Source organism: Stenella coeruleoalba, assembly GCF_951394435.1.
Source record: "Stenella coeruleoalba genome assembly, chromosome: 1".
Taxonomy (NCBI): domain Eukaryota; kingdom Metazoa; phylum Chordata; class Mammalia; order Artiodactyla; family Delphinidae; genus Stenella; species Stenella coeruleoalba.
The window spans coordinates 140868916-140893205 of NC_137169.1; the positions used below are offsets into that span (position 1 = coordinate 140868916).

The 24290-nt window shown below is 35.5% G+C and overlaps 1 long non-coding RNA gene across 1 annotated transcript in view; it reads right to left on the minus strand.

The window, feature by feature from the left end:
- LOC307183099 overlaps positions 1-15347 on the minus strand; it is a 169705-nt gene extending 154358 nt beyond the window's left edge. The window contains exon 1 of the long non-coding RNA XR_013827358.1: positions 15166-15347. This is a non-coding gene — a long non-coding RNA (uncharacterized lncRNA). The remainder of the gene's footprint in view (positions 1-15165) is intronic.
- Positions 15348-24290: the final 8943 nt, after the last annotated feature.

A 24290-nucleotide genomic window follows, 5' to 3' on the forward strand; every position in this document is an offset into this window, starting at 1 on the left:
AATGCTTCTTATTTATTTAGAATGGAAAATTAGTTCTTTTCCTGACACTACAAAGAATTATCTACTATATTCTTTGAAGCTACAAAGAATATCTATTGGATGTCAGTTGTTGTGATGTATATTGTCTTTCTACTTCTGTTCAGTCATTTAGTGACAATTTAGTCAACATAAGAAAAATCACTGGGCTTCCCTGGTGGTGCAGTGGTTGAGAGTCCACCTGCCGATGCAGGTGACACGGGTTCGTGCCCTGGTCCGGGAAGATCCCACATGCTGCAGAGCAGCTGGGCCCGTGAGCCATGGTTGCTGAGCCTGCTTATCCGGAGCCTGTGCTCTGCAATGGGAGAGGCCACAAAAGTGAGAGACCCGTGTACCGCAAAAAAAAAAAAAAAAAGAAAAATTGCTGTTTGTCTTTTCCTGTTTGAAAGTTTCTTCTTTTTGCTTGTTAAGAGGAAGAGAGAAAGTCACTAGGAAGATAGAAAATTGAGTGCCTAAAAACAACTGGTAAAGAAAGTATTGTAGAATCTCTTTGGGACACTAAAAGCTTTCTAATATATATAGTTGACCTGCAATCTTAGATTTGTATAAAAGAGAATGGAATGGATATTTCTGATGTCTGAATGGAAAAAAAAAGAAAAAGTTACAACTGACAAGTTGGTGATACTAAAATAAATATGAAATAAAAACTGGAAGGCTGCTCAAAATGCAAATAAATCCTTGTTGTTGTGTATAGCTGCAATTCTTCTATTTTGATTACTCATTAGAGTTCTATTTTTTCTCATTTGGGGGGGGGGTCTTTTCATTCTGTTTTTCTTTTTGGCTCCTTTCATCCAAGGACATATCTGTCAACACATTTGTTGAACCTGAGAAAGGAAAACAGACTTCAGTGACCACAGGACAACGAATATAGATCTTGTAAAAATAGTTTAGAAGAGTATCTGAACTAATGGACCACAGTCTTCAACAATCAAATAAAACAAAACCTAGGGAAGGGGGAGAATCTGATCACAGAGTTATCACATAATATTTAGATGTCCAGTTTTCAACAACAACCAAAAAGTTACAAAGCATACAAATAAACAGAAAGTATACTCCATTCAAAGGAACAAAATAAGTGTACAGAAACCATCCCTGAGGAAGCCCAGAGTTATCAAAGCAACTAGACAAGGATTTAAACTGTTATAAACATGTTCAAAGGGCTAATGGAAGTCATAAGGAAAGAACTAAAGGAAATCAGGAAAACGATGTTTGAGAAAAGTGTGAATAAAAAAAAAGAAAGTGTAGAAAGGAACCAGACATAAATTCTGGAGCTAAGATATATAATACTTGAAATAAAAAACAAATTCAACAGAGGAATTTAATAGAAGATTTGAACAGGCAGAAAAAAGAATCAGCAAACTTGAAGTCAGGGTGATTGAAATCATCGAGCATGCATAACAGAAAAAAAATGAGTAGAAGTGAACATAGCCTAAGATATTTGCAGGATACCATCAAGCAGACCATCACACACCTTATGAGTCCAGAAGGAGAAGAAAGAGAAAATTGTAGAAAGAATGTTTCAAGATATAATTGCTAAAAATTTCCCAAATTTGATAAAAGACATGATTCTACAAATATAAGAAATGAAGTGAACTCCAAGTTGTATAAAAACAAAGATACCTCACTGAGCCACATTATAATCAAACTTTTAAAAGCCAAAGATAGAGAATCTTGAAGGTAGCAAGAAAGAAGTGAGTCATCATTTATGAGGGATCCTCAATAAAATTAACAGCCAATTTCTCATCAGGAACCACAGTGGTGAAAAGACAGGAGGATATCATATTTAAAGTGCTGAAAGGAAAAAAAAAAAAACTTCCAACCAAGATTTTGACAAAACTGTCCTTCAAAAAATGACAGAGATTAATCCCTTGTCAGTTGCATCATTTGCAAATATTTTCTCCCATTCTGTAGTTTGTCTTTTCATTTCGTTTATAGTTTCTTTTGCTGTGCAAAAGCTTTTACGTTTAATTAGGTTCCGTTTGGATTTTGTTTTGTTTTGTTTTTATTTCCATTACTCCAGGAGATGGATCCAAAAAGATATTGCTGCAATTTATGTCAGAGTGTTCTGCCTATGTTTTCCTCTAGGAATTTTATAGTATCCAGTTTTACTTTTAGGTCTTTATTTAAGTTTGAGTTTATTTTGTGTGTGGTGTTAGAGAATGTCCTAATTTCATTCTTTTACATGTACCTATCAGTTTTCCTGGCACCACTTATTGAAGAGACTGCATTTAATCTCTAAAACATACAAACAGCTCATACAGCTCAATATCAAAAAAACAAACCAATAAAAAAATGGGCAGAAGATCTAAATAGACATTTCTCCAATTAGTACATACAGATGGTCAAAAGGCACATGAAAAGATGCTCAACGTTGCTAATTTATTAGAGAAATGTAAATCAAAACTACAATGAGATATCACCTCACACCTATTTCTCTATTTTCCTACTGATAGCTCCACTATGTGTATGATACACTCTTTATAGTTGTCCCTCAGTTCTTGGATACTCTATCCCATTTTTTTCACTCTTTTTTTCTCATTGCTTTTCAGTTTTGTAAGTTTCTATTGACATATCCTCAGAGATGCCATACTTGTGCCTTGTCTATTAAGGGGATCGTTGAAGGCATTCTTTACTCTGTCTGATATTTTGATCTCTGGCATTTCTTTTTTATTCTTTCTTAAAATTTCCATCTTACATTACCTATCTATTCTTGCACGTTTTCTACTTTTTCCATTAGAGTCCTTAGCATGTTAATCATAGTTACTTTAAATTCCTGGTCTGGTAATTCCAACATCCCTGCCATATATGAGTCTGTTTCTAATGTTTGCTCCATCTCTTTAGGCTGTATTTTATTCTTTTCGTATGCCTTGTAATTTTTTGGTAAAAACTGGGTAACATGTCCTGGGTAAAAGGAACTGCAGTAAATAGGCCTTTAGTAATGTGTCAGTAAGTTATGGGGGATGGAAAGTATTCTGTAGTTCTATAATTAGGTCTCAGTTTTTTTCATAATTCTGCACCCTTGAATTGAGAACTTCACCAGTGCTTCTCAGTTTCCCTCCCTTAGGTAGGACAGAATGGCTAGAACAGGATGGAACTTGGTATTGCTCTTCTCCACATGTGGAAGGCTAGAGGGAACTGGAGTGGGATATTTCCCTTCCCATATATAGAAGGCAAGACTGGGCTGTATTTGTGTATTTTCCTTCCCCAAGGTTGATTAGGCTCTGGAAAAAAAAAAAAATCCAGTATATTAGACTCTGATAAAATAGTTTCTCTTGAGCCCAGGCCTTCTTAAGAAGAAAAAAATGCTCTGGAATATTTCAAAATGGCTACTTTTCCCTCCCCCTGCTGTTGTACAAGGGAATTTTTTTCCTCTAATATTCATTGTGAGATCCTAGTTGAACTGGTGGTAAAACCCACAAAAGTGTGGGGATTCCCCTATGACTGGGACCCCCTGGGGTTTTAAATTATCTAATCTGTCTACACTGAGCCTACAGCAATTGATTACAGTTTAGATTCTCCTAACCCAGCATTGCTTCATCGGGCGATTCCTGCTCATGAGTGTCTGCTCCAGTTAAGTTGTGGTTCTCTGTGTTCTCCTATGTGTCTCTCCAAGTTCTGGGGCAGCAGCTTGCCCTGTGATCTCACTTCTCTAAGTGATCTAAGAAAAACTGATGATTTTTACATTTGTTCAGTTTTTTTTACTTCTTGTTAGGATGGAGTAGTGACTTCCAAGCTCCCTACATGTCAGACTGGAAACCAGTAGTAGGAATCCTTCATATAATCCCAGCATTGATATTTTATGCATATTTTGTGCATATTTTCTAAATTAAGCCTCTTTCTGCACTCACTGTCTAGTTGTCATAAAAAATGTAATGCTAACATTTATTGCTACCTGAACTTCTGCTCTCTTCCAAATTATTTTATTTAGGGAATTTTAGCCCTGTCCTCACCTTACCCCTCAGGATGTGATATGCTCAAATTAGTGTCTTCACAAGTGTTCTATGACAGGTGAGTCCTAAGAGAGAAGAAGTAGAGAGAAGGTACTCGGGTTAGCTGAAAAGCTGGTTCCTCGAAAAAGAAACTGCTGCCCAGTTTTCTGTTTAAGTGTAGACCTTAGGGCCTCTGTGGAAAAATTATGCAAAATGAAAAAAAAAAATAGAATATCATCCCAGAGCCTCACAAGAATATACATGAAAATTATTTATTAGAAAAAAGAAGAAAGTTTTTTTTTTTAATGTTTACCATTATCAATGGGATTCAAGAAGAAACAATACCTTGAAAGAGGAGAAGAAATTCCATCAGAAGAAAATAAGATGCCAGCAGGAAGATTTTTGGAGAGGGAAAATTGTCCCCTTTAATGCCTGGCAACTAAAACTGTTCTTAGCAAAAGAGCATGAAAGGAGTCTTCTGCCAAGCAGACATTTCTCTCAGATCCTAGAAGTAAATTGATGCTCAGTCCAAGTGTTTGATGTTGAGGAATTTTCATTATTTTTCACAGTCTGCATAAATATTTTAATGGGAATTTGGGGGAGGCTGAGTTAGGGACTGCTAGCCAGTTGACTGTAACCATAAAATTTCTCTTTTAGTTCTGAACAGTATCTTCAGGCAAAAGCAAATGTTTTCGTCCAGTGCAGAACATGGATAAGAGTCCAGAAGTTTCAGGGTCAGTGGTATTTGGTCTCTCGCTTCCTCCCTAACACCATTATTGTCAACTGAGACCAGACTGGGGCCCAGACTCTGTAGACTATCAACTTGGATAAATAAGAACGATTCAGTTATTTGTTTATTTATTAAACATATTAAGAATTAAGATGCATTCTTCTCTTTAGGTTAGTGGGAAAAACTCTGAGGGGGAGGAACTTTAGGCCAACTATATTGGGTCTTAGATATTGTATCTATGAAATTATAATAGTACAAGCCTTGCCATACCTAGTGTCAAGGGTGTTGTGAACACAAACTGAGATACTAATAATTTGGGGGAAAAAAGTGAAACACAAAGTATCTTTCTCTGGAACTTAGAATATGATGTTACAGTCAATCATAGGAAGATGCTCAGCCTATGAATTCAAAGTTCCAGGTTATGCAATCTGGTAAACAATCAAACATCAGAAGTAAACAGGAAACATTTTTCTTCTCTAAATCTAAGTAACTCTAATATTAAAATTCTGATTACTGAATGAAAAAAAAATACATGCTGAATCAACTGTGTACTCTCATCAATGAGAAAAAATTAAACCAAAAGGAAATAAAAAACAAAACATTTTTCTCTAGTATTGACTACATTTTCCCATTGCTTAATAGGTGATCATTTCTAGGATATGGCTTGCTTTGCTTTGTGAATTTGATTATTACAGGACACATTGTGATAAAAGAAGTGCAGCACAAGGACTATCAGACCAAAGCAGACAGCTTGAAAACCCATCTCTTCTATAACTGCCTTTGACGGAGAACAGCTGTCAATACAGTAAAAATGATATCTGAAGCCTCTAAATGAAGTTTATTATTCTCACATCTTCATTTCACAACTTATTTGGTTAAACTGGGTAAAACTGGCTATTTTGAATTTGTTATAATTATGTCCATGCTTTGACTCCAAACAAGCATTTTTAAAGGATGAGTAAATTCAACTATTGTCGTTGCTCTCAGAGAAATTAAGTAGTAATAACTCACACACATTCTCAAAAACCATTCCTTTATTAATTTTTTTCTGACCTTTTCAGAAAACAGACTTAGTTATCAGGAGTATTAGCTATCATCAAAATGGAAACCTCAGTTTCAAGCATTTATTTTATTTCCATGATCACTTATTTTCTCATTATTTATTTAATAATCAAGCTAAACCTTCAGGCAAGGAGATAGCAATTATTTCTAATTTAAAATGTAAGGCTATAAGATGAGATCTTGTTGAGGTAATATAATACTTTACTGACAAAATGCAACTCAGTTTTCCAGTATAAATCAGTCCCTTATCCGTCTGCAATCATCATATCTAAACTTATGACAAGTTCAACATTCAACCATATAACTATATTCCCCATCTTTCTTTTTATTTTTTCCTGATTTTCTCCTTTAGAATTCAGTCCTGACATATAGACTGCAACCCATAGTTTTCTCTTGAATGGGATTCTTCAATCTTTCCATTTTCTTGGTTTCATTTTTAAAGTAAGACTTTAAAATTTTTCATGTGGTATACTATACTTAGGTCTTTACTGGTTTTCCCTATTTTTATAATCTACATTTAAGTTTTTAATTTTGTTTTTATTGCTCTTATTTTGTTCCTATTTGGATGTGTATGTGTGTTTCCTTTTAGTAGGGAAAAGAAAAAGAGGGGTGCAGTGAAAGTGCATGTTTATGAAGCCTCAGTTTATAGGGATGTACAGAGAGGGGGATTATTAATAGCGACATGATATGCACACACTTTTTGTAAGGAGGACCATTGACCATAGACCTCATATTTTTATAAGTAAAGAATAAGTCTAATGTTACCTAGGTAGGAAGTGGTGGGGACAGGTTTAATGTCTTGTTAAAGTCTCGGTTGTTCTAACTGTCCATCAACAGATAAATGGATAAAGAAGATGGGCAGCAACACTGATGGGCCTAGAGATTACCATACTAAGTGAAGTCAGAAAGAGAAAGACAAATACCATATGATACCACTTATATGTGTAATCTAAAATATGACACAAATGAACTTATCTGTGAAACAGAAACAGATTCACAGACATAGAGAACAGACTCGTGGTTGCCAAGAGGGAGGGGAGGTGGGGAGGGATGGATTGGGAGTTTGGGATCAGCAGATGCAAACTATTATATATAGAATGGATAAACAACAAGGTCCTACTGTATAGCACAGGGAACTATATTCAATATCCTGTGATAAACCATATGGAAAATAATATGAAAAACAACATATATATATGTATAATGGAATCACTCTGCTGTACACCAGAAACCAATACCACATTATAAATCAACTATACTTCAATAAAAATAAATTTTTAAAAATCTCGGTTGTCAAAATATTAATAGTTCAGAGTTGGGCTATCAACCACATTGCTGTGCTACCTCCAGTTTGGGTGAACAAGGTTGAATGACTACTGATGATTTTTTTTTTTTTTAATGAAATGAGCCTAATGGTATGCTTGCCTCTTTTTCTGAGCTCAAATGTTTCAGGGTGTGAGCCAGTTTCCTTCCTGGTTATGTGGTAAGTATTTTCTTAACTCCCTCCCAGCCCTTCTCATTGGAAATAAGGATCTCTAGACAGGAGTGAGTATGAAGGCAAAAGCAATGGGGTAATGATGTAACAAACTCACAACCCCAGAGTTCAGAACATCAAAGACCTGTACAGGGACAAAAATCATGTATCAGCAATGAGGCTATTAGGAATCTAACTTTTCCTGGATCTGTAAAATTATTGCAATGATACCTATCTCAATGAAAAGGAAAATAAAATATTAAGTACTGAGGGGAAAAGCTGAAGAAATAAAATAAACAGGTCTTCTGATCTGGTTTCTTTGTATTGTATCAAAACCACCAGGGAAATGACTACCGTGGCTCTAATAGAACCTGAAAGCTTGCCAGATGAGGGTGCAATGAAAGTGAGACAAATGAACATTTTCTGCAAGACTGATCTATGGCAATTGGAGGAGGAAATATAAGCAACATTTTGAAAAGTTCATGAACATAATATGAACATATAAAGAAACTAATGATCCTCTTACATTGTTGAATATTTTAAAAAATATTCATTCATCATTTATTTGAAAACAACACTAGATGCTTTACAAAAAGAATTGAATGAAGCTTTGATTCTCTGCCTGAATCAGAAATAACACAGATAAACTATGAGAGGGTGTGAAGACATGCAATTATCTTGGGAAAATATAAACAAAATGATATTGAACATTAAAAAGCCCAGTTCTTCTATTGCAACACCTCTTGGTGCAAAATCTGTCCATTTGCTCCTCGTCAGAGTAGAAAGGAACTGAAACCTCCATGTACTCAAAAAAATCCCTCTCTTGGTTTAAAACTATTTCATTTCCAAGCCACGAGTAATTCTTCTAGTGTTTGTGCCTAAATTAGAATAACACTTACTATTTTTTTCTATGATCTTATCATGCTAAAAAGATATACAGCATATCCTCTTGGTGAAAAGATACTATACCTAAACAAAATCAGAATTCATTAATAGCCTTGCAATTTAATTTCATTTCCTCCCCCTACACCAGACGTTATAGTTATAAAATTAAAAAGTTCTCTCACTGAGTAAGTTTTCTTCCTAGTCACTGTTTACTTTGCACATAACCCGGAAAAGATTGCTGGCTGCAATTCTTGCAGTGTTACTAAAATATTTCTTTAACGTCCCAAGCTAATATAGTGTATAATGAACAGATGACTAAGACAGAAGCTTAATTTTCATATTGTGCTTTATCACATGGTATACAGGGATTCAAAATTTGGCAGGTTTTGGTAAATAATAGAATGGTGTAAGAGTTTTGGTTCTCTTTACCTCCCTATTCACAATTTCCCCATTGTTCCACATTTAATTAAATTTCCTAATTCAAGTTCATGTTTGTTCCAAACCATAGAATTCCAGTTATAATTCACATATTTTGGTAAGAAAATAGAACACATGATCTACAAACACATTTTCCATCAATTATGTTTGTCAACAGCTATTGAATTAAGTATTAACTTACCTGAATTTGAAAATCTAACTCATTCCTACTCAAGCTCTTAGAAACTGAAGTTCTAAGTAATTATTCTTTTTTTTCGTCTCAGTCTAAACCTTTAAGAGGTTCCAAAATATTTCTGAAGTAAAAGAATAACTTAGAAAATTCATGTGGGAATTAGTCACTGGAGGCTTTTAATCATATCAAGGTGCTGCGCTTCAGTGAATAAGATAAGTCTTGAATAAGTATCTAAAATTTTGCTTCTGAGCTCAAAGTAAATCCTACAATAATTTTCCATCAACAGCTTTCAAATTTTATAGTCTTTGCAGTGAGAAAATTAAGGTGTTTCTAAAGACCTAAAGCAAACACTGAGAACTGCAACATAAATAAGTCCAAGGATTACCCTTGGTTGCAAGGAATCATTTCTTATGATAATTCTAAATAAATTTTCAATAATCATGCTTGATTTGTAACCTATAAATGTAGATAACCACACATTATCTGTAGGCTTTACTGATTTAGAATTTAGTTCACCCCTTACTTTCATGAGAGGAAAAAAGAGAATGTTTTAACAATCTAGACTCATACATTTTGTGTGTGTAAAGTGGATTCTGTTTAAGCACTGGTATACTTCATTCACAAAAAGATTCATTTTATACATTCACTCAACAAATGCCAGGCAGTGGCTGAACCACACAACTTTCATAGAAATGCTCTATATAGAACTTACCTTCTGATGGAGGGTATGGTGGTCATACAACCAGCCAATAAACCAATAAATAAATAAGTAATACATCTTAAAGAATGCTCTGAGGAAACCTAACAAGATTCTGAGGTAAAATAATAATAAAAAGAAGAAGAAGAAACAGGAGGAAGGTCCACTTATATTGTGTGATCAGGGACTGCCTCTCTGGTGAGGTGACTTAAGCTATGACCTGGGAAGATGAAATGTCAGCCGTGTGAAGAACTTAGATGGAAGTGTTTTAGGTGGAGGAAACTGTTTCTTCATTTGAGGTGGGTAAGAGCTTGGCATTTTCAAGGACTCAAGAAACATTACAAACATGTAGAGGAACAGAATGAGCTAGGGGTTAAGTGTTAAAATAAGTGTTAATAGCTAGTCAAAGAATGTCTTGTACAGATGATATATTGAATTCATGTTTTGACTCACTTCCTTCACCACAAATACAATTAGTTAATGAAATAGAAAAAAACAGGAGAAAAAGAAGCACATAGGGCAGTTCAAAGGGAACATAAACATCTTCATAAAACTAGAAATGTTGGTGAGGTTGGAAGGCCACCTCATAAGACCATAAATGATGGTCTTCGGGTCTGGAATTGGAGGCGACAACTGAGAATTTGGCCATGTCAGGTAAAGGAAACTCACTCAAAAGTCTATGTGCAAGTCAGGATCCCAAAATAAGGGTCACAGTTTGTATCAAGAAACTGTTATGTTCCCCATATCATAAAAAGAGGACCAGAACAAAAGGTGTTGACCATTGCATCAGGTTACAGCTTTTAATAAGTTGCATATCTAAGACTGCAGAGAACATACAAAGCATCCCACCGAGGAACTGAACAGTGCCCTATTGTCTTGGAAACTGAATTTTTAACATATTCAATATCACCAGGGAGGAGTTGTGAGCTGCCTTTATATTACCGAGTTTGAACTTGGAGCACAGGGAGCTGAGAGAAGGTAGTTACAAAGTTGCTAGACAGAATACTCAGAGAAAGAGAATATAAGACATCTCACATAGGAAATAAATACGCAAACTAAAAATCCAAAACACTCGAAGAAATGAAAAAAAATTAAAGTGAAATGGACACCCAAAATCAAAAATTAAACAATATTTTACCTCAGATGAAGCTGATTTGTAGAAGTCTAATAAATAATTAGAAATAAATTGATTAATGTGTTCAAAGACATGAATGAAAGCATAATTTCTATACAAAAGGAACAAACATTTAATATGAAGCAAAAGTAGAACAGAAGCAAAAACTAGAAAAAATTGGGACTTCCCTGGTGGCACAGTGGTTAAGAGACCACCTGCCAATGCAGGGGACACGGGTTCAAGCCCTGGTCCGGGAAGATCCCACATGCCATGGAGCAACTAGGCCCATGTGCCACAACTACTGAGCCTGTGCTCTAGAGTCCGCGAGCCACAACTGCTGAGCCCACGAGCTACAACTACTAAAGCCTGCACTCCTAGAGCCCGTGTTCTGCAACAAGAGAAGCCACTGCAATGAGAAGTCCGTGCACCGCAACGAAAAGTAGCCCCCGCTTGCCGCAACTAGAGAAAGCCCACGCACAGCAAAGAAGACCCAACACGGCGAAAAATTAATTAATTAATTTTTAAAAAACTAGAAAAAAAATCAGTATGAGATTTTTTAAACATTATTTTTTAGAGCAGTTTAGGTTCAGTAAAATTGAACAGAGGTACAGAGATTTCCCATATACTCCACGCCCCTACACATGCATAGCCTTTCCCATTAACAACATCTCCCATGAGAGATATTTGTTAAAACTGATGACCTAAATTGACACATCACTATCATCCAAAGACCACAGTTTACATAAGGGTTCACTCCTGGAGTTGTACATTCTATGAATTTGACAAATTTACAATGGTATGTATCCACAATTATAATATCATAGAGAGTAGTTTCACTGTGCTAAAAATCTGTGTTCTACCTATTCATTCCTTCTCCTCTCCCAACACTTGGCAACCACATTTTTTAAATTATATCCATAGTTTTGCCTTTTTCAGAATACCATATATTTGAAATCATACAGTAGGTAGTCTTTTCAGATTGGCTTCATGCATTTAGTAAATATGCATTTAAGGTTCCTTCAATTGTTTTTATGGGTTGATAGTTCATTTCTTTTTAACACTGAATAATATTCCATTGTCTATATGTACCACAGCTGTTTATCCATTCATCTACTGAAAGACATTTTGGTTGCTTCCAAGTTTTGGCAATTATGAATGAAACTGCTATCAACATCCATATGCAGATTTTTGTGTGGACATAATTTTCAACTCTTTGGGTAAATACCATGGGGCATGATTGCTGGATAGTATGGTAAGAGTATGTTTAGTTTTTAAAAGAAAGTGCCAAACTGTCCTCCAAATTGCTGTGTCATTTTGCATTGCCACCAGTAATAAATGAGAGCTCCTGTCCTCACCAACATTTAGTGTTGGCAGTGTTCTGGATTTTACCCATTCTCATAGGTATGTAGTCATATCTCATTGCTGTTTTAACTTGCATTTCCCTAATGACTAATGATATGGAGTACTTTTTCATATGTTTTTTTGCCTATCTGGGTATCATTTATGATAAGGTCTGTTTAGGTCTTTAGTGCATTTTTTTTTTTTTTTTTTTTCCGATACGCAGGCCTCTCACTGTTGTGGCCTCTCCCGTTGCGGAGCACAGGCTCCGGACACGCAGGCTCAGCGGCCATGGCTCACGGGCCCAGCCGCTCCGTGGCATGTGGGATCTTCCCGGACCGGGTCACGAACCCACGTCCCCTGCATCGGCAGGCGGACTCTCAACCACTGCGCCACCAGGGAAGCCCTTTAGTGCATTTGTTAATCAGGTTTTTCATTTTCTTATTATTGACTTTTAAGAGTTCTGTGAATAATTTGAATAACAGTCCTTTATCAGATAGAGCTTTTACAAACATATTCGCCCAGTTTATGGCTTGTCTTCTCCCTCTTTTGACAGTCTATTTGCAGGGCATAATTTTTATATTTTAATGAAGCAGAGCTATTCAATTATTTTTTTCAAGGATCATACCTCTGGTGTTGTATCTAAAATGTCATCACCATACTCTAGGCCATCTAGATTTTATCCTATATTATCACCTAAGAGTTTTATACTTTTGAGTTTTACATTTAAGTCTATGATCCATTTTGACTTAATTTTTGTGAAGGGTGTAAGGTCTGTGTATAGAGTAATACTTTTGTTTTGTTTGTGTGTATGTCCAGTTGTCCCAGTACTATTTGATGAGAAGACTGCCTATTCTCTATTGTATTGCCTTTGTTCCTTTGTCAAATGTTAGTTGACTGTATCTATGTGGGTATATTTCAGTCCTATTTGTCTATTCTCTCACCAAACCATACTGTCTTGATTGCTGTTGTTTTACAGTAAGTCTTGTCAGCCTTCCAATTATTCTTTCAATACTGTGTAGGCTATTCTGGCTGTTCTTTTGCCTCTCCATATAAATTTAAGAATCAGTTTGTTGATAAAAACAAAATAGCTTGCTGGAATTTTGAGAGGGATTGCACTGAATATAGAAATCGAGTTGAGAAGAACCCACACCTTCAGGATGTTGAGTCTTCTATCTATGAACCTGGACCCACATGAAATATTGAAAATGTGAGTTATTATTAAAATTAAAAAGAAAAACTTCTGGTTTGGGACTAGCATATAAGAATCTTCGGCGTTACCATGTAATTGGGAAGAACAAATCTGACTCCACATTGGATCTGTTCCTTTCACTTAAAATTTTGTATTCTACTGCTTTTGCTACAAGCCAATCACTAAAGGGATGTTGTCTATAACTTAAAGTACACATAATGGTCCCCCTTCAGGAACTCTGCCTCCCATGACTAAGTGTTAAGCTAAAATACCTTTGTTTAGCTCACAGGAAACACCCTGACCAGGCCCACCTGTGAATGGTTGCAGGAAGGAAGAAATAAACACATCCTCTCTGGAATCTGGCTGGAACCAGGAAATACTTGCAGCAACTTAGCACCTTTTTTACTTTACCTCCTCACCTCCCCCACTTTGTTCTATAAGCAACTAGCATCCAAACCCAGGCAAGGACTGGGACAACAGTCCACCATATTCTCAGTCTACTGGTTTTCCAAATAAAGTCACCATTCCTTGCCCCAACAGCTCATCTCTTATTTATTTAATTGGCCTGTCATGCAGCAAGCAGTACAAGCTTGGACTCAGTAACAGCCACTCTGTTCTAATAATAAATAAAAAGTTAAATGAATTGAAAAATCAACTACTCATCTTAGATCCCTCAGAGAAGTAAGGTCACAGGGGAAACCATTACCCGCCAAGGTGGAGAGATGGACAGGCAAATACACAGAATCACAACTTACCTGAGCAGAAACTCACAAGCAGAAAACTATGGGAACCAGTACTGAGGTAGGAAAATCTGAATTATAATTGATGAATATCGGAAAGCTCAGGGTGTACAAGACTGAGAGTTAAAAACTCCAGAGGGAACCAGCTGTAAGAGGGCCTCCACACTCCTCTGAGCTTTACCTCTAGGAGCTCAATCAGGCTATCACAATGAATATTGGAAGCGAATCCCCTTAGATTATAGGTAGGAGAAGGGGAAAAGTAACAATTTTGAAATATACCAGAGTATCTGTTCTTCAAACAAGGTGTGTGCTCAAGTGAAATCCCTTTACCAGAGTCTAAACAACCTGGGTGAAGGAAAATATCCAACTCCAGCCTGCTCTATCCTTTCAAGAGAAATACTCAACTTCAGCTCTGCCTAGTTTTCCATGAGGGAAGAGAAACACCTGATTCCAACCTACCCACTGTAGCCATCCTGTCCCACCAAAGGGTGGGGGTACTAGAAGCATAGGTAAAGTTCACAGTCCAGAGGCACAGGATCACCAAAACTGAAACTTAATCACAGGACTACAGAACACTTCTCATTCCTCCACAATCTATCATCACATTACTAAAGGCCTATTTACTGTCGTGCTTTCTACCCAATACATCATATCCAGCTATAACTAAAAATTACAAGGCACACCGAACAGTAAAAAGACACAGTTGGAACAGATAGTTCATACATCAGAAACAGACTCAAATATGGCAGGGATGTTGGAATTATCAGATCAGAAATTTAAAATAAGTATGATTCATATGCTAAGAGTTCTTAGCATATTTGCACATTGTCTACTAATGGGAAAAGTAAACAAGATACAAGAACAAATAGGTAATATAAGCAGAAAGATGGAAATTCTAAGAAAGAATCAAAGAGAAATACTAGAGACAAAAACACGTAACAGAAATGAAAAATGCCTTTGATAGACTCAGTTACTAGAGAGGACATGGATATGGAAGAATATGTGAGGATATGTCAATAGGAAATTGCAAAACTGAAAAGCAAAGAGAAGATGATTGAAAAAAATGATAAAATATCAGAGCTGTTGGACAACTAAAAAGGTGTATCATATGTGTGATGAGAAAACCAGTAAGAGAATAAAGAGATAAAGGAACAAAATAAATATCTGAAGCAATAATGACTGAGAATTTCCCCCAAATTAATGTCTGATAGCAAACTACATATATGGGAAACTCAAAGAAGCCCAAACATGATAAATGCCCAAAAAAGCCCTAAAACTAGAAACATCATATTCAAAATGGAGAAAATCAAAACTGAGAAAAAAATCTTAGAGGATGCTGGAGGAAAAAAACACTTTACCTAGGGGCTTCCCTGGTGGCACAGTGGTTGAGAGTCCGCCTGCCGATGCAGGGGACACAGGTTTGTGCCCCAGTCCGGGAAAATCCCACATGCCGCGGAGCAGCTGGGCCCGTGAGCCATGACCGCTGAGCCTGCGCGTCCAGAGACTGTGCTCCGCAACGGGAGAGGCCACAACAGTGAGAGGCCCGCGTACTGCAAAAAAAAAAAAAACAAAAAACACTTTACTTAAAAATAAAAACTTCATTTTTTAAGTTCTTTAATCTAACACATAACAGTTTCATAGTCTTAATTCATCTAAAAGATAACAATGGGTTCAAATAATAGCAAAAATGTATTCAATTACGTATGCTTCTGTATTATATGCTTGATTATGCTTTTGTACTATATGCATGATTATATCTCATGTATAAGTGAAATGAATGAAATCAATAATATAAGAAACAGATGGGAAGACTTAGGAATAGTTTGTTGATATAAAGTGTTTGTACTACTGGTGAAGTGATATATATATATACTGTTATTTGAATGTGGACTGGGATTAGTTGTAAATATATATTGCAAAATCTAGAGTAATCACTAAAAAGAGCAAAAAAAAAGAAATATTACTGATATGCTAGAAAAGAGAGAAAATAGAATTGTATAAAAAGCTCAATTAAAACCACAAAAGGCATACAAAGAGCATGTGATGAAACAGGAAGTAAGAACAATGTCAGTGAATAGAAAATTGTGACAACTTTGGTAGATTTTCATCCAAATATATCAATAATCACTTTAATGTCACGGGCTAAATACGCCAATTAGAAGGCAGATAGTGTCAGAATGGATCAAAAATTAAGGCCAACTTATACACTGTCTACAAGAAACCCATTTTAAATATAAAGACACATACAAATCTATACTAAAGAAATGGTGAAACATAAACCATACTAACACTAATCCAAAGAAATTTGGGGAAAAAAAGAAAAGGAAAGAAATGTGAAGTAGCTTTACTTTAGTAGCTTTACTTTAATTTCAGACAGTAGCTTTACTTTACTTTCAGTAGCTTCAGTAGCTTTACTTTAATTTCAGACAGAGCAGCCTTTACTTCAGTAGCTTTACTTTAATTTCAGTAGCTTTACTTTAATTTCAGACAGAGCAGTAGCTTTACTTCAGTAGCTTTACTTCAGTAGCTTTACTTCAGTAGCTTTACTTTAGTAGCTTTACTTTAATTTCAGACAGAGCAGCCTTACTTCAGTAAGGCTTTACTTCAGTAGCTTTACTTCAGTAGCTTTACTTTAATTTCAGACAGAGCAGCCTTAAGAATAAGAAAAATTAACAGAGAAAAAGAAGAGCATTGCATAAATTTAAAAAAGGGACAATCAACTCGATATAATGGATATCTATAGACTAATTTATCCAACAACAGCAAAATCAACATTTTTTTCAAGTTCACATGGATTATTTACCAAGATAGACCAGTTCTGGGACATAAAAACACCTTAACTAATTAAAAAAAAAAAATCCCATAAAGTCTGCTCTTAGACCACAATGGAATTAAATTAGAAATAAATAACAGAAAGGAAAATCACAAATTACTTGGAGATTTAAAAGCATACTTCTAAATAACATGAGTCGTAGAAGAAATCACAAGAGAAATTTAATTTTTTTGAACTAAATGAACTAAATAAAAATATAATTTATCAACATTTGATGCATACAGTGAAAGCAGTGTTTAGAGAGAAATTTACAGCAATAAGTGCTTAAATTGGAAAAGAAGGAAGACTGATGATCAAAAATCTAAGCTTCTACCTTCAGAAACTGGAAAAAGGAGAGCAAATTAAATCTAAAGTAAGCAGAATGAAAGAAATAAGAACCATTAGAGTAGAAATCAATACATTTGAAAAGAAGAAATAAAAAAATCAACAAAATCAAAGGCTGATTCTTTGAAAAGATCAATAAAATTGATGAGCCTCTAGCCTAGAAAATACTCAAAGGACCTGAATAAATGTTTCTCTAAAATAAGATATACAAATGGAAAATATGCACATGAAAAGATGATCTAAATCATTATTCATTAAAAAAATTCAAATCAAAACCATTGTGAGATCCTACTTCACACAAACTAAGATGGCCATATTTTTTTAAAGAAAAATAATAAATATTGGTAAAAAAGTAAAGAAATTGGACCCCTCACATATTAACACTAGCAATGTAAAATGGTGTAGCCTCTTTGGAGAACAGTTTGGCAATTCCTCAAAAATTTAAATGAAGTGTTACCACATAATCTAGTAATTCTACTCCTAGGTATATACCCAAGATAACTGAAAACACATGTTAATATAAAAATACACAAATGTTCATAGCAGCATTATTTTTTAATAGCCCAAATGTAGAAACAATCCAATTGTCAATCAACTGAATGAACAAAAGTGATATAGCTGCACGATGGAATATTATTCAGCCATATAAGGAATGTAGTAAAGATACACGCTACAAGTTTTGTATTAACCTTGAAAATATTATGCTAAGTGAAAACGGCCAAATACAAAAGGCAAATATTGTATGATTCCACTGATATGAAATGTCTAGAATAGGTAAATCCAAAAGGACAAAAAGGAGGTCAGTTGCCAGCAGCTGCAGAAAGGGGAGATAGAAAGTGACAGCTAACAGGCATGGGTATCTTTGGGGGATTATGAAAATCTTCTGGAATTAGTGGTGTTTGCACAACATTGTGAATAGACAAACAAATGTTGAATTTTCTACTTTCGAATGGTGATTTTGTGGTATGTGAATCATATTTCAATTCAAAAAATAAAGACTCCAAAACCTAAATATCATCACTACCCTCAGGGAGATAAAGAGAAATATATTGCATCCATAGAAATATTTTAAATTACTATAAAAACAACTGGTAAAAAAATTTAAAAACCTTTTAGAAAGTAAAATTTCACAGCAAATTAGGGAAAAACTCAATAAAAAACATGGAAGATACAGGTAAAAATATTCACACAAAGTAGAGCAGTAATACAGAGATGGAAAATAAAAGGGAAAATGAAAAGATATAAATAAAAAGAAAATGAAAAGACAAGACCAGAGGACATCATCCAGAGAGCACACATGAGAAAATGGCTTAGTAACCTCATTGTCAATGAAATGATTCCAAACAATTTCAAACTGAGGGACAGGGGTTTAAAATCATAATTCCCACTAATATTGGGAGCAAAGAGTAGAACCTATGAAATTCTATGTTGGAGATGGATGATATAGTAGTTCTCACAATACTAGGAATCTGAATTTTTTTTTTTTTTAATTTTGACCAAAATTACTAAAAACTAGAGATGACTGAGTAAGGTGTTCAAACTCTGAAGGAAAATATTTTCTAACCTAGAATTCTAGAGCTAGCTCAGCTAAAACTTAAGTGTGATGGTAAAATAACGACATTTTTAAACAGGGAAAAAACTTTTTGACATTCCTCAAAAAGTATATTTCTATTGCAACTTTTCTCAGGAATTTACTAGAGAATGTTATCTACTAAAATGAGAAAGTAAACCAAGAAGGAAAACATGGATAAAGAAATGGGAGATCCAATATAGGAGAAAGAGTGAAAAGGAATCTCAGGAGAGCACTGAAGAAGATCACAAGTGACAGCTTCATACCAGGTTAGACAGAAGGAAATTAGTTCATATTGGAGCAGATGAGAAACCGCCAATAAAGGTTTCTTCAAGATTACATTGGTAGAACAACTGTCTATTCTGAATGCACTGCAAAAAGATGTACACTATTCGTATTAGGATGATTTTGTAATTTAAAAATACATAGAAAAATAAGCAAATAAAAATGTTAGTTATTAATTACAGGAAAAACAAGCTGTATAGAAAAGAGAGTACTCAAAGAATGCTAAATGATGTAGCCATGAAACATATATACATAGCTGTATGGCTGTTAGCATAACTGACACCATATTGGGGCCTTACAACTTCTCCTTTCACTGACTCTACCCAGGACTGTACTCAGCAAATCACTTCTCTGTTATCAAGTGCTTTGTAGTTAATAGACATTGTTTAATAATCATTAGGACCTGGTAGCCTCTATGCTCTGTTAGTCCTTAGGAAAACCTTCTGAGGAAAACCTTCCCTGATGTATTCCTGGCACCCATGAGACTAGTACCCATTCATAAATCTTAAGTTAGGAATGCACATCCTGTTTCCAAGCACCTATACCTTACCCCATACCCTATGTTAACTAAAAAATTGTCCTAATGGCCCCTCAGCAGTGTGAGTGCAGTTGTCAATGTTTCCGGATCATTGTCTACCCAATCCAGATCCCACCCTGTAAGTTACCCTATCATAAACTGATCCATTGATTGTATGGAGCTGTCAGCCTCATGTTTTTTAGTCTCAAGATGTCTTCTCAGTTCAGTGGGCACTCTTCGTTCCCTCTGTCCTCCAACAATAGTCATAAAAATGTTAACAATATTTACCTCACCAAAATTATGATCTAACTAGAATAATAAATGGGAGGCTGGGGAGATTGGAAGTGTGTGTGTTACTTGGCCAGGACAAAGTAACATCTCTGGATACTGCTGGTACGTTAAGGTGCACCTGTTTATTTGTCTTGTTTTGTGTAGATAAAAGCTGTTGCTAATGGGAATCTCAGAAGCCAAAATGCTACAAAAATTAGTGGGCACTGATTGAGCACTTAAAAGCTATTAAGGTACTTTCCACCTAAGCCAAAGACTCCCATGTCAGGGTAAGTTAGTCACCACCAATCTCAAGAAAATATCCATACAATGAGATATACCATAAAATGTCACACATTTCCCAACCCAGTGACACAACCTTTTAGGTATTAGTTTGCCTCCAAGAGACCCAAAGACTTAGCTAAAAAAAATTAATAGATAATAAGAAATGTGACCTTTAAGCTCTAAAGAGTCAAAGCATGACACCTCCAGCACACCTGCCTATTTTATGTCTAAGAACTATGGTTCCAGAAATTATAAATATCTTAGAAAATGACAAATTCTTACTAAAAAACAACCTGGAATTACAATGGCCATTGTGAGGAATGTTCCAATTAGACAAGATCATTTATTTAAGAAGCACACTTTAAAGCAAGGGTTCCCAAATCAAACAAACGGAATGGGATACCTATTTGAAATGGCATGCAGAAGCCTCCAAAAGGTTTCAAAAATTCCAAAATGGTTTCATTGGAAGATTTGTTGTGAAAGGCTAATGAAAAATTAAAGACAAAAGTGGGATCTACAAGACTGTCTTGTACTGTTCCTCCCTACCCCCCTTTATATGAGTTCTCTTTCTAGTAATCCCCTGTCTGAATTTTCTTTCCACTCTAAAGAGACTGCAAGACTGTAAGCAAAAGTCCACTGAGTTAGTGGCCTTATAGGAATGTCCATATCACCCTCAAAGGTGGGCCACCATTTAGGCATCTCCCAGAGCTGAAGGAATTCTGAGGGTTTTTCTGGTAAACTGCTACATTATTCCCTTAAACAGCCAAGGGAATTTTAATTAAATTAATTTTAACTAAGATTAAAATTAATGAAAATCTTTCCAGATTCTGGTAGATACCAGAGCAACACTCTACTTTTAACTGGCAGAAGCTGGCTAGGGGTGAGAATTCTCACCATAGTCAACTCTCCTGGATCTGTGTCTGTAGAAAGAGGAAAATCTTTGGGCACACTTCTTGAGTCTAAGGGATAACGCAATACTGTTGCAGGAAAGGGGACTCTTCCAGGGCCAGAGTGTGCGCTCTTACCTAACACTCGAAAATGAACTGTCCGAGGAGACACACATGCTGACAAAGCCAGAGACTTGATTGGGAAGGGGTGCCCTGGAGGAGAGCAGCAGGGTAAGGGAGCCCAGGAGAACTGCTTTGCCATGGGGCTCAGTCTCAGATTTTATGGTAATGGGGTTCGTTTCCGGGTTGTCTCTGGCCAATCATTCTGACTCAGGGCCCTTCCTGGTGCCAAGAGCATCACTCAGCCAAGATGGATTCCAGCAAGGATTCTGGGAGGTTGGTGGGACATGTGGACTCGCATCTCCTCTCTCCTTTTGACCTTTCCCGAATTCTTCCCCTTGGTGGTAGCCTGTTAGTTCCGCATTCCTGACCGGGACCTCCTGTTGTAAGAGAACTCATGTAAGTGGCTACTATCTTGCCTGGCCAGGGCGGTGGTTTCGGTCAGTGATTCCCCTAACAATACTGTCAGAAACGTTTACTGTTTGTCCCTGCTGAAAACTGACAAGATATTTAAAAGTATTTTTTTTAAGTAGTTGGTCGAATTAAAGGCTGATATTCTGTTTCAGAGCCTAACAGAAATTTTTTTAGGCTTTCTCCCTGAAGCTAAAATAAAACTATGTACCCAGAGGGAAAGAAAAGCGTTCTAAAGCCTTTGTGGAAGGATTTACTAAAACATTCCAAAGACAAACAGCTCTAAACCCAGAACATAAAAATCTTTTGATTTCTATCTTAGTTGGAAATCTTCTCCCTGATATAAAAAGCAAATTAAAGACAATGTGGCTGAATGGGTGGAACAACATGTGATGTCATATAAGCTGCAACCCAATTATTTGAGGAATTAAAAGCAACTGTCTTTATCATACAAATCTTTGCAAAGCCAGAAATGTAGCTCTAGAAACAATTCAGAGTCAGCTATCCTTTTAAACAATTACCCTCACCCATTCATCTCAAAAGGCTTATAGGTACTGTAAAAATTCTGGCCTTAGGAAACAAGAGTCCTTCTTAGAGGAATTTGCATTCTTTCCCTGTGCCTTTGAGATGTAAATGTTCTTCTTGATCCCTCCAAGAACTCTTATCTAGTTCATCTCTTTAAAATACAAACTTCTAGGGCTTCCCTGGTGGCGCAGAGGTTGAGAGTCCCCCTGCTGATGCAGGGGACACTGGTTCGTGTCCCAGTCCGGGATGATCCCACATGCTGTGGAGCGGCTGGGCCCGTGAGCCATGGCTGCTGAGCCTGCGCGTCAGGAGCCTGTGCTCCGCAAAGGGAGAGGCCACAACAGTGAGAGGCCTGCATACCGCAAAAAAAGAAAAAAAAAAAAAGCAAACTTAAGGGAGGTAATTCTTATCAGAAGAAAAACAAAAGGAGGAAAAGGTTATTTTAAAACTTAGACAAATGAAAAATCTTAAGTGTCTTCTCTACAAATATTAATAAAAAACTTTAGCCATCTGAGCAGGTAACCTTAAGTTACTCCACCTGTAAGAAACGTAACTTGGATTCAAGTTCTCTTATAACTAGTGAGTTTTGTATTATTGCACCTGATTGATGACTACAATTTTAAAATGAAAGCCTTAAGGTTTCTGTGTCTGTACGTTTATGTGTGTCTATGTATATGTGAGGTAGATATGTGATATTTTCTACCTATGAATGGTATTACTAAAATTAATTTGTAAAAGAGCTCTATTTTATTGGCTTAAAGATTAAGGGCTTACATGAATTAAGAATTCTTAAAACTCTCAGAAATATAAAAGTAACTAATCCAAAAGCCTTTCAAATCTATGTGATCTGGGAATTTATTTGGTATTAAAGCTAGTTTGGGGGGTTTAATTAAAACAGGCATGTCATTAGAGTTTTCAGCATTAAATACAATATTTTATTCTACCTTGGTTTAGGAAAGGTCAAATGAGTTCATATTATCTCTTACGACATTTGTCAGCAAGAAAAATAGCTTGGGATGATAGCTGATTTTGTCTAGTATCTCATGAAGTTTTTATTGGTAGTCTATATATAATTATTAGGAGCAGTGAATTACATAGATGCAAGTGGTACAAAACTATAGAAATCAACTTTTCAACGATAATGAGGCTTTAGAAAACGTTTACTTAAAAGAAGTTTCTAAAATATTTTGGTAACTTGAAAACTTAGGGTTCTGCTGAGTTAAGTCAAATGATAAAAAGTCACTTAATATCTAGATCATTTCTAAATAAGATAAAATACTAAATCATTAATTACTACACACGGGTTTATCCACTTTTGGCTTCCTTTTTCAGAGAAACTAATTATATTGATGTCTATTAGTAAATATGTTTTGTGCCACACTAAACAGTTTAGTATGAGAAAGCATACGTTTCTTGAAATTATAAGGACTTATAAATGTGCCAAGTTAAAGAATGCTAACATAAAAGATGATTCATAGTTGCTTACTAAATTTTCATTAGAAATTAAGGTTTTTAAGGGTTAAGAATTCTGACATATGTAATTAAAGCTACTAGAAATAATAAGGGAACATCTCCTTATACAAGGAAAACAGGATGCATGTTTTTCAGTAAAAGAAGGGATGAAGAATGGAGATGCATTTTGTTGTCATTGTTGAGGGAAAAGGAAGCAGTTTTGCCCTAAAATGAGGCTGTTTGTTTCAGAAGGTGAAAGAGAAAAAAACAGAAAATCTGAATGTAAAAAAAAAAAAAAAAAAAAAATTGCAGAAAGGGTGTAGAAAAGAAATCTTTTCAAAAGATATTTTAACATGTGGTCAAACTGGCTGAGATTACATTTAATTAAGGTAAATAAACTTTAATATCAAAAATAACCTGGTACAAAACTAGATTGGAGTTTTTCTGTTAAAGACAAACTCTCCCAAATGAAAATATAAACGAAGACTTTTTTGACCTGGAAATACTTTGGGATTTCCAGAAAGCCTCTGGAACATCTCAGAAGATTTGTTCTCACCCCTTATATTGGGTTGGCCAAATATTTCATTCGGGTTATGGAAAAACTGGAACAAACTTTTTGGCCAACCCAATAAAAAAGAGATGCTAAACAAATTAGGCTTATTTGATATGTTAAATTATATGGGAAGCATTGTCAAATAAGAAATAATATTAAGTCTCTATGTTGTATTTCCATATGTTATAAGTATTCCAGAAATTGTGTAAAATTCCTGGAAATCTCATATGTCCTGGTATAACGGTATCATTTGTAATTCTAATTATTATCTTAAAATGTTATATATCAAAGATATAACTACATTTCCTTTTCAAGTAAACTCTCATTAGATCTGTAACAATGAACATTTTTAACATCTTTTGTCATTTTTCAGACAGTTACTGTTTTTGCAAAAGTGTTCTTTCAATAGTGCATCCTCTTCATGGAGATTCATAGGAAGAACTGTGACAAGTAC